Source organism: Oncorhynchus gorbuscha, unplaced genomic scaffold (genome assembly GCF_021184085.1).
Source record: "Oncorhynchus gorbuscha isolate QuinsamMale2020 ecotype Even-year unplaced genomic scaffold, OgorEven_v1.0 Un_scaffold_867, whole genome shotgun sequence".
Lineage (NCBI taxonomy): Eukaryota > Metazoa > Chordata > Actinopteri > Salmoniformes > Salmonidae > Oncorhynchus > Oncorhynchus gorbuscha.
The window spans coordinates 1,063-17,823 of NW_025745851.1; the positions used below are offsets into that span (position 1 = coordinate 1,063).

General features: G+C 45.3%; 1 pseudogene; it reads right to left on the bottom strand.

Annotated features, from left to right (window-relative positions):
- Window positions 1-265: 265 nt before the first annotated feature.
- Window positions 266-16,761, bottom strand: part of LOC124020640 — an 82,195-nt pseudogene continuing 65,699 nt past the window's right edge.

Genomic DNA, 16,761 nt, shown 5'->3' on the forward strand with positions numbered 1-16,761 from the left:
GACATCACCCTGTGAGAGTCACATTAACGATGTACCAGGAAAGTAACTTTCAAACACACACATCTGTATACCAATTGTGTGTGTGTGTGTGTGTGTGTGTGTGTGTGTGTGTGTGTGTGTGTGTGTGTGTGTGTGTGTGTGTGTGTGTGTGTGTGTGTGTGTGTGTGTGTGTGTGTGTGTGTGTGTGTGTGTGTGTGTGTGTGTGTGTGTGTGTGTGTGTGTGTGTGTGTGTGTGTGTGTGTGTGTGTGTGTGTGTGTGTGTGTGTGTGTACCTGGTACAGAGCACATCCTCATGGAGTGAGCCCTGACAGCGTTGACACTGTGTCCACAGGCGAGAGAAGCGCTCCTCCAGAGTACTTAAGTGTAAGATCTAGAATTCAAAGAGATTCAACATTAGTAAGTATTAATCAGAGAGATTCAACATTAGTAAGTATTAATCAGAGAGATTCAACATTAGTAAGTATTAATCAGAGAGATTCAACATTAGTAAGTACAAATCAAGAGAGATTCAACATTAGTAAGTATTAATCAGAGAGATTCAACATTAGTAAGTATTAATCAGAGAGATTCAACATTAGTAAGTATTAATCAGAGAGATTCACCATTAGTAAGTATTAATCAGAGAGATTCAACATTAGTAAGTATTAATCAGAGATTCAACATTAGTAAGTATTAATCAGAGAGAGATTCAACATTAGTAAGTATTAATCAGAGAGATTCAACATTAGTAAGTATTAATCAGAGAGATTCAACATTAGTAAGTATTAATCAGAGAGATTCACCATTAGTAAGTATTAATCAGAGAGATTCAACATTAGTAAGTATTAATCAGAGATTCAACATTAGTAAGTATTAATCAGAGAGATTCACCATTAGTAAGTATTAATCAGAGAGATTCAACATTAGTAAGTATTAATCAGAGAGATTCAACATTAGTAAGTATTAATCAGAGAGATTCAACATTAGTAAGTATTAATCAGAGAGATTCAACATTAGTAAGTATTAATCAGAGAGATTCAACATTAGTAAGTATTAATCAGAGAGATTCAACATTAGTAAGTATTAATCAGAGAGATTCAACATTAGTAAGTATTAATCAGAGATTCAACATTAGTAAGTATTAATCAGAGAGATTCAACATTAGTAAGTATTAATCAGAGAGATTCAACATTAGTAAGTATTAATCAGAGAGATTCAACATTAGTAAGTATTAATCAGAGAGATTCAACATTAGTAGTAGAGATTCAACATTAGTTAATCAGAGAGATTCAACATTAGTAAGTATTAATCAGAGAGATTCAACATTAGTAAGTATTAATCAGAGAGATTCAACATTAGTAAGTATTAATCAGAGAGATTCAACATTAGTAAGTATTAATCAGAGAGATTCAACATTAGTAAGTATTAATCAGAGAGATTCAACATTAGTAAGTATTAATCAGAGAGATTCAACATTAGTAAGTATTAATCAGAGATTCAACATTAGTAAGTATTAATCAGAGAGATTCAACATTAGTAAGTATTAATCAGAGAGATTCAACATTAGTAAGTATTAATCAGAGAGATTCACCAGTATTAATCAGAGAGATTCAACATTAGTAAGTATTAATCAGAGAGATTCAACATTAGTAAGTATTAATCAGAGAGATTCAACATTAGTAAGTATTAATCAGAGAGATTCAACATTAGTAAGTATTAATCAGAGATTCAACATTAGTAAGTATTAATCAGAGATTCAACATTAGTAAGTATTAATCAGAGAGATTCAACATTAGTAAGTATTAATCAGAGAGATTCAACATTAGTAAGTATTAATCAGAGATTCAACATTAGTAAGTATTAATCAGAGAGATTCAACATTAGTAAGTATTAATCAGAGAGATTCAACATTAGTAAGTATTAATCAGAGAGATTCAACATTAGTAAGTACAAATCAGGAGAAATTCACCATTAAAGTATAACTGAACAAAAATATAAACGCAACATGCAACAATTTCAAAGATTTTGCTGAGATACAGTTCATATGAGGAAATCAGTCAATTGAAATACATTCATTAGGCCCTAATCTATGGATTTCACATGACTGGGCAGGGGTACAACCATGGGTGGGCATAGGGTCACCCACTGCAAAGCCAGGTCCAACCAATCACAATGAGTTTTTCCCCACAAAAGGGCTTAATTACAGACTAAAACCCCTCCCCCGGTGGGCTGGTGTGGTTCCACGTAGTCTGCGGTAGTGAGGCCGGTTGGATGTACTGCCAAATTCTATAAAACAACTTCGGCTTATGGTAGAGAAATGCACATTCAATTCTCTGCTAACAGCTCTGGTTGTCATTCCTGCAGTCATCAGGCCAATTGCACGCTCCATGTGACATTGTGTTGTGTGACAAAACTGCATATATTAGAATGGCCTTTTATTATCCCTAGCACAAGGTGCACCTGTGTAATGATCATGCTGTTTAATCAGTGTATTGATATGCCACACCTGTCAAGTGGATAGATTATATTGGTAAAGGAGAAATGCTCACAAACAGGAGGTAAACAAAATGGTGGCCAAAATTTGAGAGAAATAAGGTTTTTCTGTGATCTTTTATTTCAGCTCATGAAACATGGGACCAGCACTTTCCATGTTGAATTCATATTTTTGTTCAGTGTAGTTATCAGATGGATTCACCATTAGTAAGTAGTTATCAGATGGATTCACCATTAGTAAGTAGTTATCACCACGACACCTTGACACACCCCAATGTACGCATCTAGTATCCCTGTTACATTAAATATTTAGCATCAGATTAACACAACAGGTTGATATTAGCTCCTAATGAACAGGACCCAGATTAACAGAACAGGTTGATATATTAGCTCCTAATGAACAGGACCCAGATTAACAGAACAGGTTGATATATTAGTGCCTAATGAACAGGACCCAGATTAACAGAACAGGTTGATATATTAGTGCCTAATGAACAGGACCCAGATTAACAGAACAGGTTGATATATTAGTGCCTAATGAACAGGACCCAGATTAACAGAACAGGTTGATATATTAGCTCCTAATGAACAGGACCCAGATTAACAGAACAGGTTGATATATTAGTTCCTAATGAACAGGACCCAGATTAACAGAACAGGTTGATATATTCAGGACCCAGCTCCTAATGAACAGGACCCAGATTAACAGAACAGGTTGATATATTAGTCCTAATGAACAGGACCCAGATTAACAGAACAGGTTGATATATTAGTCCTAATGAACAGGACCCAGATTAACAGAACAGGTTGATATATTAGTGAACAGGACCCAGATTAACAGAACATGATATACAGTTCTAATGAACAGGACCCAGATTAACAGAACAGGTTGATATATTAGCTCCTAATGAACAGGACCCAGATTAACAGAACAGGTTGATATATTAGTTCCTAATGAACAGGACCCAGATTAACAGAACAGGTTGATATATTAGCTCCTAATGAACAGGACCCAGATTAACAGAACAGGTTGATATATTGTACCTCTTTCTGGTACAGTTCAGACTCCTTCTTCTTACAGAAATCACACACAGCCGCTGTGGGGAGGAAAGCAGAGATTACAAATCACACAGTTTTGTACAACTAACCTAACACACAATTCAGACCCATTCAAAATCCTATTTTCCCTAACCCATACCCTAACCTTAAACCCCCTAGAAATAGCATTTGACCTTGTGGGGACTAACAAAATGTTTGTTTGTTTACTATTCTTGTGGCATAGTTAAACACGTCCGCAAAGAGGACGGATTAGAGGGAACACACAGCTACAGTAGAAAGAGGACGGATTAGTGGGAACACACAGCTACAGTAGAAAGAGGATGGATTAGTGGGAACACACAGCTACAGTAGAAAGAGGATGGATTAGTGGGAACACACAGCTACTATAGAAAGAGGATGGATTAGTGGGAACACACAGCTACTATAGAAAGAGGATGGATTAGTGGGAACACACAGCTACTATAGAAAGAGGATGGATTAGTGGGAACACACAGCTACAGTAGAAAGAGGATGGATTAGTGGGAACACACAGCTACTATAGAAAGAGGATGGATTAGTGGGAACACACAGCTACAGTAGAAAGAGGATGGATTAGTGGGAACACACAGCTACAGTAGAAAGAGGATGGATTAGTGGGAACACACAGCTACTATAGAAAGAGGATGGATTAGTGGGAACACAGTGGGAATATCCTGGGAATATCCTCTACTGTGGCTGTGTGTTCCCACTAATCCATCCATCAAACAGTATATTATTACTCTCTCTCACCATCGTCCTTCAGCACTGCTCTGCAACCGATACAGGCGCTCCTCTTGGTGGCGAAGGCCATGAGCCCCCCCACCCTGGAGGTCAACACTGTCTTACAGCGCGTGTGATCCCCCTCTGAAACACACATCAAATCAACTTTATTTCTGCAATTACTCTAATAGCAGCAGCAGTGATGGTGTATGTATGAGTGAGAGGGCCGAGAGAAAGGAAGAGACCCTGTGTGTGTGTGTGTGTGTGTGTGTGTGTGTGTGTGTGTGTGTGTGTGTGTGTGTGTGTGTGTGTGTGTGTGTGTGTGTGTGTGTGTGTGTGTGTGTGTGTGTGTGTGTGTGTGTGTGTGTGTGTGTGTGTGTGTGTGTGTGTGTGTGTGTGTGTGTGCTGACTCACTCAGTAAGACGCTCTCTGCTTTGCTCTCTCCCAGGATGGGCTCAAAGATGCGGAGCAGTGGCTTGGAGAGCTGTTGTTCCAGGTAGTACTGGGTGTCAATGGGAATGTTGTTCTCCAGAACATAGATTGGATCCTACACACACAATAGTAATGATTTGTGTGAATGTTAATTAATGTATACCTTTACACGACACACCGACAATCACATGAATATTTCCAATAGCCTCCAATAGACAGACACACACAGTTCTAACCTCAGACTTCATGTATGCTGCTACTCCTTTGGCAGCTTTGATGATGACATAGGGAACTCTGTCTCCCAGTTGGGGGGCGCTACCCGCGTCTCTCTTCTTCATCCTGCAGAGGGGTCAGAGGTTATCAACTGGTAACAAGGGTTAAGAACAACTTATTTGGATGGGCTTCCATCAACCGTTCCAATCCAGCCATTACAATGAGCCTTTCCACCCCATTTCTCCCTGTAACAGCCTCCAATGTTCCTCCTCTCTCTGTGCCTCTCTCCATCTCTCCCTCCTTACCTCTCGGCCAGTTCCACATGCGCCTGCTTGGCAGTGTACTCCTGGGCTGTGCGGGTCAGCTCCTTGGTGATAACCAGCTGGCTGATGTCGATGCGGTTACACAGCAGGTCAGAGATGACCTCTTTGGCGTGGGCCACCGCACCCTGGGGATCTCTGTGTAGAGAGACCAGGAGGGAGGGTAGAGAGACCAGGAGGGTGGGAGGGTAGAGAGACCAGGAGGGAGGGTAGAGAGACCAGGAGGGAGGGAGGGTAGAGAGACCAGGAGGGAGGGTAGAGAGACCAGGAGGGAGGGTAGAGAGACCAGGAGGAAGGGTAGAGAGACCAGGAGGGAGGGTAGAGAGACCAGGAGGGAGGGTACAGAGACCAGGAGGGAGGGTACAGAGACCAGGAGGGAGGGAGTGTAGAGAGACCAGGAGGAAGGGTACAGAGACCAGGAGGGAGGGTAGAGAGACCAGGAGGGTAGAGAGACCAGGAGGGAGGGACAGAGACCAGGAGGGAGGGGGTACAGAGACCAGGAGGGAGGGAGGGTAGAGAGAGGGAGGAGGGAGGGAGGGTAGAGAGACCAGGAGGGAGGGAGGGTAGAGACGAGGGAGGGAGGGTAGAGAGACGAGGGAGGGAGGGAGGGAGGGAAGAGACGAGGAGGGAGGGTGAGGGAGGGAGAGACCAGGAGGGAGGGAGAGGGAGAGAGACCAGGAGGGAGGGTGAGGGAGAGAGACGGGAGTGGAGGAGGGAGGGAGAGACAGGAGGGAGGGAGTGGAGGGGAGGGAGGGTGGAGTGAGGGAGAGAGACCAGGAGGGAGTGGAGTTAGACCAGGAGGGAGGGTGAGGGAGAGAGACCAGGAGGGAGTGGGAGTGAGGGAGGGTAGAGAGACCAGGAGGGAGGGTAGGAGACCAGGAGGGAGGGTGGGAGAGAGACCAGGAGGGAGTGGAGTGAGGGAGGGTAGAGAGACCAGGAGGGAGGGTAGAGAGACCAGGAGGGAGGGTACAGAGACCAGGAGGGAGGGTAGAGAGACCAGGAGGGAGGGTAGAGAGACCAGGAGGGAGGGAGTGAGGGAGGGAGGGTAGAGAGACCAGGAGGAGGGTAGGGAGGAGGAGGGAGTGTGGAGGGAGGGAGGGTAGAGAGACCAGGGAGGGAGTGGAGTGAGGGAGGGTAGAGAGACCAGGAGGGAGTGGAGGAGGGAGGGGAGACCAGGAGGAGTGGAGGAGGGAGAGAGACCAGGAGGGAGTGGAGTGTGGGAGGGTAGAGAGACCAGGAGGGAGTGGAGTGAGGGAGGGTAGAGAGACCAGGAGGAGGGAGTGAGGGAGGGTAGAGAGGGAGGGTAGAGAGACCAGGAGGGAGTGGAGGAGGGAGGGGAGACCAGGAGGGTAGAGAGACCAGGAGGGAGTGGGAGGAGACCAGGGAGGGAGGGTAGAGAGACCAGGAGGGAGTGGAGTGAGGGAGGGTAGAGAGACCAGGAGGGAGTGAGGGAGGGGAGTGAGGGTGAGGGAGGGAGGTAGAGAGACCAGGAGGGAGTGGAGTGAGGGAGGGTAGAGAGACCAGGAGGGAGTGGAGTGAGGGAGGGTAGAGAGACCAGGAGGGAGTGGAGTGAGGGAGGGTAGAGAGACCAGGAGGGAGTGAGGGAGGGGAGACCAGGAGGGAGGGTAGAGAGACCAGGAGGGAGTGGAGTGAGGGAGGGTAGAGAGACCAGGAGGGAGTGGAGTGAGGGAGGGTAGAGAGACCAGGAGGGAGTGGGGAGGGAGGGTAGAGAGACCAGGAGGGAGGGAGGGTAGAGAGACCAGGAGTGAGGGAGGGTAGAGAGACCAGGAGGGAGGGAGGGTAGAGAGACCAGGAGGGAGTGGAGGAGGGGGTAGAGACCAGGAGGGAGTGGAGTGAGGGAGGGGAGGGAGGGAGGGTAGAGAGACCAGGACGGAGTGGAGTAGAGAGACCAGGAGGGAGGGGTGTGGGAGTAGAGACCAGGAGGGAGTGGAGTGAGGGAGGGTAGAGAGACCAGGAGGGAGTGGAGTGAGGGAGGGTAGAGAGACCAGGAGGGAGTGGGTAGAGACCAGGAGGGTGAGGGAGTAGAGAGACCAGGAGGGAGTGGAGTGAGGGAGGGTAGAGAGACCAGGAGGGAGTGGAGTGAGGGAGGGGTGGGGAGGGGGGTAGAGAGACCAGGAGGGAGTGGAGTGAGGGAGGGTAGAGAGACCAGGAGGAGTGGAGTGAGGGAGTAGAGAGACCAGGAGGGAGTGGGGAGGGGGTAGAGAGACCAGGAGGGAGTGGAGGGAGGGAGGGTAGAGAGACCAGGACAGGAGGGTGGAGTGAGGGAGGGGTAGAGAGACCAGGACGGAGTGGAGGGAGGAGGGAGGGTAGGGAGAGACCAGGAGGGAGTGAGGGAGTAGAGAGGGAGTGGGTGAGGGAGGGAGAGACCAGGAGGGAGTGGAGTAGAGAGACCAGGAGGGAGGGTAGGGAGACCAGGAGGGAGTGGAGTGAGGGAGGGTAGAGAGACCAGGAGGGAGGGTGGATTGAGGGAGTGGGTGAGGGAGAGAGACCAGGAGGGAGTGGAGTGAGGGAGGGTAGAGAGACCAGGAGGGAGTGGAGTGAGGGAGGGTAGAGAGACCAGGAGGGAGTGGAGTGAGGGAGGGTAGAGAGACCAGGAGGGAGGGTAGAGAGATGAGGGAGAGAAAGCGCAGAGTCAATTATTTGATTAATTTAACCAGGTTAGTCTCGTTGAAATAACACATCAATTTTTCAGACAAAACATCAATACAACAAGGGGCCTGGACCAAGACAGAAGCAACATCAGATTCAGACATGAACATCAACCAGGCAAAACATCAATACAACAAGCAGCATGTCAGTAACAAACATGTACACAACACAAATATCTAGATCTACAAGTTTCTTATTGGACACGTTAAGATAGTGCCTCCCAGTTTCACTCTGTTCCAGACCTACTGAACAGGACCCAGGACAACAACTCTGTTACATACAGTTGAAGTTAGAAGTTTTACATACACCTTAGCCAAATACATTTAAACTCAGTTTTTCACGATTCCTGACATGTAATCCTAGTAGAAATTCCCTGTTTTAGGTCAGTTAAGATCACTTCATTTTAAGAATGTGAAATGTCAGAATAATAGTAGAAAGAATTATTTATTTCAGCTTGTATTTCTTTCATCACATTCCCAATGGGTCAGAAGGTTACATACACACAATTAGTATTTGGTAGCATTGCCTTTAAATTGTTTAATTTGGGTAAAACATTTCGTTATTTATTGGAAAGCAGCATCAAGCTCATCACCTTGTACTGTCAGCACCCTGTGAAGTTCATCACATAGTGCATCTGGACACTAATAAACTGCATGCTTTCCTGAGTCATAGTGGGAGGACCCCACGACATAAGTTTGGGTAAAGACTTCCCACCGCAATTTATCACATAATTCATTTTACAGACACAAAAAGATTCCATGTTGAATAAACACATTGTCTGTCGGCATTAATAAAATTGTACCGGCATTTCCTGTTTCCATCAGCCGCGTCATGACTTCTTTCCTGAGCCCGGTAATTCATCCGCATGAAATGGTTGGATGGAAACCTGGTTTATGAGAACCTTCTGTAGTAGATGGTACCTACCCGTCTATCAGAATGTTCTAGATGGTACCTACCAGTCTATCAGAATGTTCTAGATGGTACCTACCTGTCTATCAGAATGTTCTAGATGGTACCTACCTGTCTATCAGACTGTTCTAGATGGTACCTACCAGTCTATCAGAATGTTCTAGATGGTACCTACCTGTCTATCAGAATGTTCTAGATGGTACCTACCTGTCTATCAGAATGTTCTAGATGGTACCTACCTGTCTATCAGAATGTTCTAGATGGTACCTACCTGTCTATCAGAATGTTCTAGATGGTACCTACCAGTCTATCAGAATGTTCTAGATGGTACCTACCCGTCTATCAGAATGTTCTAGATGGTACCTACCTGTCTATCAGAATGAATGGTCTGTCTATCAGGCAGGTGTCTTCAGATGTTCTAGATGGTACCTACCTGGCCAATGTTCTAGGGTACCACCTGTCTTCAGAATGTTCTAGATGGTACCTACCTGTCTATCAGAATGTTCTAGATGGTACCTACCTGTCTATCACTGTCCATCTTGTCAGAATGTTCTAGATGGTACCTACGGTCTATCAGAATGTTCTGGAGGAGAATGTTCTAGATGGTACCTACCTGTAGCGCTAGATGTTCTTGTTGATCAACAGATGGGGGTAGTACCACGGTCTATCAGAATGGTCTGCAGGCAGGTGTTGATCAGATTGGAGGGTACAGTTGTCTCTGCGGACCGTCTCGATACCCTTGCAGTCCATCTTGTCGTGAGTGTCGGCGCTGGAGGAGAGAGGAGAGCGCTTCTTGTTGATCAACAGATAGGGGTAGTACACCTGAGAGAGAGAGAGAGAGAGAGAGAGAGAGAGAGAGAGAGAGAGAGAGAGAGAGAGAGAGGAGAGAGAGAGCGATAAGAGGGAGTTTAACTAGTCTTTATTTGACCATAGAAGAAGCTCATAGTAGCCTCGGGTCAAGTCCAAAGGGAGAAGAGAGGAGAGAGTATGGATGTTAGTTATTTGACCATCCAAGAGAGGATGAGCATAGCTTTATTCCAGACTAAACAAAAGACAAAGTAGTACAAGCTGGCTGGCTCTAGCACTTGACCTGGGTTATGTTCAGTTTTTCCTAATTGGACAACTCCAGGTTGTACCAATATAATTAAATAATATAATTTAGTATTTTAATAGGGTCTCCGTGGTAGTACCTTCTGGTTTCATCATTTCCCCCACAGGGGTTAGGGTTTTCAAACAATAGTTTCACTCCGTTTTAAAACGTTTCCCATCAACTGAACATGACCCAGGGCTATTAGCAACTGTGTTTTAAATGGTGAACTGGTACCTTCTCAAACTCCAGTTTGATGGGAGGGGTGAAGTGGGAGGAGACCCATTCTGCCGCCTCCCTCCCAACCTCCATGGCCCTGCTCACAGTGTCCACGCCCAGTTTGACCATGACGGAGTCCGTGTCCCCGTAGATGACCTGACACACACACAGACAATCAAGGAGGGTTGTGAAAGTAGAACAACTAAAAAGAGAAGAAGAAAGGACAGGTTAGGATGATGTAAAGACTGTCCTCCTCGCTCTCCTCTCACCTTGGCATCGGCTTGGTAACCATTGGCGATGGTGTACTTGGATTCCACCAGCTGTTTGGTCTGCTCAATCATCTGTCTGCCAAACCCAGTAACACTCTGGAAACACAGGGAGAGGTTAGGAACACTGGTGACACGCTGGAAACACAGGGAGAGGTTAGGAACACTGGTGACACTCTGGAAACACAGGGAGAGGTTAGGAACACTGGTGACACTCTGGAAACACAGGGAGAGGTTAGGAACACTGGTGACACTCTGGAAACACAGGGAGAGGTTAGGAACACTGGTGACACTCTGGAAACACAGGGAGAGGTTAGGAACACTGGTGACACTCTGGAAACACAGGGAGAGGTTAGGAACACTGGTGACACTCTGGAAACACAGGGAGAGGTTAGGAACACTGGTGACACTCTGGAAACACAGGGAGAGGTTAGGAACACTGGTGACACTCTGGAAACACAGACACTCTGGAGGGAGGTTAGGAACACTGGTGACACTCTGGAAACACAGGGAAAGGTTAGGAACACTGGTGACACTCTGGAAACACAGGGAGAGGTTAGGAACACTGGTATTTCCAAGACGTCTTAAGATTTGTCCAAAGACATCAAGACATGTTTATGTCTTAAGAGGTCTGAAGACATGGTGTTGGCTGGGTATGTAAATACAAACAGGACATTGTCTGGAGTCCTACAGCTCCACTGGCCTGGGTTCCTGGTCCCAGTTTCCACTTTGAGACACTATGCTTGAGGAAACTGGGCAGGGTGCTCACCTGTGAGATCTCAAGGCAGGGCAGCTTGCCCACCTGAGCCCCTGTAAAGCCATAGACGGAGTTGGCGCTGATTTTGAGAGCGAGCTGTCGACCGTCAAGGACCTGTTTCTTGAAAGGATCCGTTTCCTTTTTCAGCTCCGCTTTGGCCCTGAAGACATCGAAAGGGGGTCAGAAATAACAACCACCACAACTATGGTCCTTCTGTAGCTCAGTTTTGGCGCTTTAAGCACTGTTCATTCACTGTTTGTTAATGACACTTTGGATAAAAGTGTCTCTAAATGGCATTCACTGTTTGTTAACTGTTTGCACTGTTCATTCACTGTTTTCACTGTTTGTTTTAAGCACTGTTCATTCACTGTTTGTTAAGCACTGTTCATTCACTGTTTGTTAAGCACTGTTCATTCACTGTTTGTTAAGCACTGTTCATTCACTGTTTGTTAAGCACTGTTCATTCACTGTTTGTTAAGCACTGTTCATTCACTGTTTGTGAAGCCCTGTTCATTCACTGTTTGTTCATTCACTGTTTGTTAAGCACTGTTCATTCACTGTTTGTTAAGCACTGTTCATTCACTGTTTGTTAAGCACTGTTCATTCACTGTTTGTTAAGCACTGTTCATTCACTGTTTGTTAAGCACTGTTCATTCACTGTTTGTTAAGCACTGTTCATTCACTGTTTGTTAAGCACTGTTCATTCACTGTTTGTTAAGCACTGTTCATTCACTGTTTGTTAAGCACTGTTCATTCACTGTTTGTTAAGCACTGTTTGTTCATTCACTGTTTGTTAAGCACTGTTCATTCACTGTTTGTTAAGCACTGTTCATTCACTGTTTGTTAAGCACTGTTCATTCACTGTTTGTTAAGCACTGTTCATTCACTGTTTGTTAAGCACTGTTCATTCACTGTTTGTTAAGCACATTCACTGTTTGTTCATTCCCTGTTTGTTAAGCACTGTTCATTCACTGTTTGTTAAGCACTGTTCATTCACTGTTTGTTAAGCACTGTTCATTCACTGTTTGTGTTCATTTGTTAAGCACTGTTCATTCACTGTTTGTTAAGCACTGTTCATTCACTGTTTGTTAAGCACTGTTCATTCACTGTTTGTTAAGCACTGTCTATTCACTGTTTGTTAAGCACTGTTCATTCCACTGTTTGTTAAGTTCATTCACTGTTTGTGAAGGTTCATTCACTGTTTGTTAAGCACTGTTCATTCACTGTTTGTTAAGCACTGTTCATTCATTCACTGTTTGTTAAGCACTGTTCATTCACTGTTTGTTAAGCACTGTTCATTCACTGTTTGTTAAGCACTGTTCATTCACTGTTTGTTAAGCACTGTTCATTCACTGTTTGTTAAGCACTGTTCATTCACTGTTTGTTAAGCACTGTTCATTCATTCACTGTTTGTTAAGCACTGTTCATTCACTGTTTGTTAAGTTCATTCACTGTTTGTTAAGCACTGTTCATTCACTGTTTGTTCACATTCACTGTTTGTTAAGCACTGTTCATTCACTGTTTGTTAAGCACTGTTCATTCACTGTTTGTTAAGCACTGTTCATTCACTGTTTGTTAAGCACTGTTCATTCACTGTTTGTTAAGCACTGTTCATTCACTGTTTGGTTCATTCACTGTTTGTTAAGCACTGTCACTGTTTGTTCATTCACTGTTTGTTAAGCACTGTTCATTCACTGTTTGTTAAGCACTGTTATTCACTGTTTGTTAAGCACTGTTCATTCACTGTTTGTTAAGCACTGTTCATTCACTGTTTGTTAAGCACTGTTTGTTCATTCACTGTTTGTTAGCACTGTTCACTGTTTGTTAAGTTCATTCACTGTTTGTTAGCACTGTTCATTCACGGTTCATTCACTGTTTGTTAAGCACGGTTCATTCACTGTTTGTTAAGTTCACTGTTTGTTAAGCACTGTTCATTCACTGTTTGTTAACTGTTCACTGTTTGTTAGCACTGTTCATTCACTGTTTGTTAAGCACTGTTCATTCACTGTTTGTTAAGCACTGTTCATTCACTGTTTGTTAAGCACTGTTCATTCACTGTTTGTTAGCAGTTCATTCACTGTTTGTTAAGCACGGTTCATTCACTGTTTGTTAAGCACTGTTTGTTAAGCACTGTTTGTTTAGCACTGTCTGTTTAGCACTGTCTGTTCACTGTTTGTTAAGCACGGTTCATTCACTGTTTGTTTAGCACTGTCTGTTCACTGTTTGTTAAGCACTGTTTGTTTAGCACTGTCTGTTCACTGTTTGTTAAGCACTGTTTGTTTAGCACTGTCTGTTCACTGTTTGTTAAGCACGGTTCCTTCACTGTTTGCATGGACTGACTTTTGTCCAGGATGAATTGGTTCATACACAACTCAGCTTTGGTCACTTGACGGCACAACAGTTGAATGATCTTTTGTGCCAGTGAAATGGTTTAGGAGCACACTTAAAATGTCAGAAATATACAAGAACTACCTGTCATCCCCAGGCCATCTTTTGGCCATTATATTTATGTAACCTTTATCTAAGCAGGGAGTCCCATAGAGAAACAAGTCTATTTGGCAAGGGAGCCCTGCATCTCAAACCCAGCAAGCAATTACACATTAAGTTACAAACAGAAACAGTTCAATCAAGACAGGAAACACAAAGTAGCAAACAAACCCAAAATTATAAGAGGAATAGTCATAAAGACAGCCATAAAGACAGCCCTCATATACTCTATAGCAGTGTTACTGATCCTAGATCAGATTGAGAAACCTAGGAGATGTGCATAGACCCTCGTTTCAGCTGACTCCAGGTCAGTGCTTACTTCTTCCTGGCAGAGAGCAGGTCCTCCAGGATATCAGGCAGAAGTCCCTTCCTCACCGAGCTCTTAACAAACAGGTCTCCTGTGGGAGTCTTGATGAAGTCCTCTGGGGTCAGACTAAGGAGACAAGACACCCATGTCACTTACAAAATCAACCTTGGTCGACCAATCAAGGATGCAGTCATGCAAAACTGGCTGAGGTTTTCACAGCCACCTGTTGCAGAGCCCTGTCGTAGCTAGATTAGGGTTGGAATGAAAACCTACAGGAGGGTCGCTCTCCAGGAACAGGGTTGGAGTTAAAACCTACAGGAGGGTAGCTCTCCAGGAACAGGTTTGGAGTTAAAACCTACAGGACGGTATCTCTCCAGGAACAGGGTTGGAGTTAAAACCTACAGGACGGTATCTCTCCAGGAACAGGGTTGGAGTTAAAACCTACCGGAGGGTATCTCTCCAGGAACAGGGTTGGAGTTAAAACCTACAGCAGGGTAGCTCTCCAGGAACAGGCTTGGTAAAGCCCAGGAGGGTTCTTCCAGGAACAGGGACAACAACAGTGGTTCTCTCACCCCCTCCGTTTGAGGGTATCCCTTCTGAAGCAGGGTTGGTGTAACAGAGGTTGTGAGCCCTGGTTAGTGGGACAACAACAGTGACTCTTCACCCCAGCTTCTCCACTGAGCCCTTCTGAAGCAGGGTGGTGTAACAGAGGTTGTGAGCCCTGGTTAGTGGAACGACAACAACAGTGACTCTCTCACCCCAGCTTCTCCACTGAGCCCTTCTGAAGCAGGGTGGTGTAACAGAGGTTGTGAGCCCTGGTTAGTGGAACGACAACAACAGTGACTCTCTCACCCCAGCTTCTCCACTGAGCCCTTCTGAAGCAGGGTGGTGTAACAGAGGTTGTGAGCCCTGGTTAGTGGAACGAGAAACAACAGTGACTCTCTCACCCCAGCACTGTTCTCCAAGCTGAGCCCTTCTGAAGCAGGGTGGTGTAACAGAGGTTGTGGTTCATTCACTGTTTGTTAAGCACTGTTCATTACTGTTTGTTATCTGCCATCATGATGGAGGGATACAGAGAGGAGAAATCCAGGGTGGCGATGGGGACAGCTGTAGTATCTGGAAAACCCAGAGAGAGACAGATTACGTCAAGATGATGTTTTTACCTGTTTGACACATAGCAGTCATAGACAGTGAAATACATAAAGGGACCAATGTCACTGTTTGAACAATGGAAATGTGTCATTGACAGCATGTTTACTGTGTTATCGCTGACAGCATGTATGTACTGTGTTATCGCTGACAGCATGTATGTACTGTGTTATCGCTGACAGCATGTATGTACTGTGTTATCGCTGACAGCATGTATGTACTGTGTGTATATTTGTTGAATTGTCAAATAAAAATCTAATCAATATTAGATTACATTAATACAACCAAAACATTCAAGCTAAAATCACAAGTAAAAACCATGTCAGAACACACCCTAAAACACAGAGCAGTGTTACTCACCCTTTCTCTGGCTCAATGACTGTAGCTCCAGTGTAGTCTTCACCTCCCTCAGGCTTCACCACTGGCATGACCAGACCCTGTTGACCCTGTTTCATTGCCTAACACGCACACAGAGTTGACATCATTTCCTCGGTCCCAAGCATTTAGGTGAGAACGTGTGTTCTAGGAATGTGTATTGAGAGAAAGAGTGCGTGTCTCACCTGCCGCAGTAGCTGGGACACCACTTTGATCTGCTGGCCTCTGGAGAGCAGGTAGGTGAGGGGAACCCCGGTGACTCTGGCCATCTCCATGTAGTTGATCACACACATCAGCTTCTGCAGCAGACGCAGGGGCAGGTAGGCATCCTTCAGGCAGTACACCGCCAGGCGCCTCCGGGTCTGCTCATTACCATTCTGGGATAGAAGGACGACAGGGAGGGAAAGAGAGGAAACATGAATGAGACGCTGTCAGTATCTGGGGAAAGTCCTAATAGGAACTAATAGGCCTCCCACTTGACAGAAAGTGAGCAGAGAAAGAGAGGAGAGAGAGAGCAGAGAGAGGAGAGAGAGGAGAGAGAGAGCAGAGAGAGGAGAGAGAGGAGAGCCCATTCTGGAGGGATTCAGAGAGAGAGAGAGAGAGAGAGAGAGGAGAGACAGGAGAGAGAGACTGTTTGAGAGAGGAGAGAGAGGAGAGAGATGTACCTGAGAGAGAGAGAGAGGAGAGAGAGAGCAGAGAGAGGAGAGAGAGAGCAGAGAGAGAGCAGAGAGAGCAGAGAGAGCAGAGAGAGCAGAGAGAGCAGAGAGAGCAGAGAGATGTACCTGCAGATCTGTGATGATAGAATGCTGAACATCCTCCTTCTGTTCTTGCAGGAAGTGGAAGCTGACGGCGTTGAGTGTGTACGAGCGCAGTTTGTAGTCCCTCAGCAGCACCTGAATAACCCACATGGACAGATCCAGTCAGTCAGACAGAACACTTAGAACAGTCAGAACAGTCTGTAGTCAGAACAGAACCCTTAGAACAACAGAACAGTCTGTAGTCCCTCAGCAGCACCTGAAGGACCCACATGGACAGATCCAGTCAGTCAGACAGAACACTCGGAACGGTCTGTCAGAACAGAACCCTTAGAACAACAGAACAGTTTATAGTCCCTCAGCAGCACCTGAAGGACCCACATGGACAGATCAAGTCAGTCAGACAGAAGACTTGGAACAGTCAGAACAGTCTGTAGTCAGAACAGAACCCTTAGAACAACAGAACAGTCTGTAGTCCCTCAGCAGCACCTGAAGAACCCACATGGACAGATCAAGTCAGTCAGACAGAACACTCGGAACGGTCTG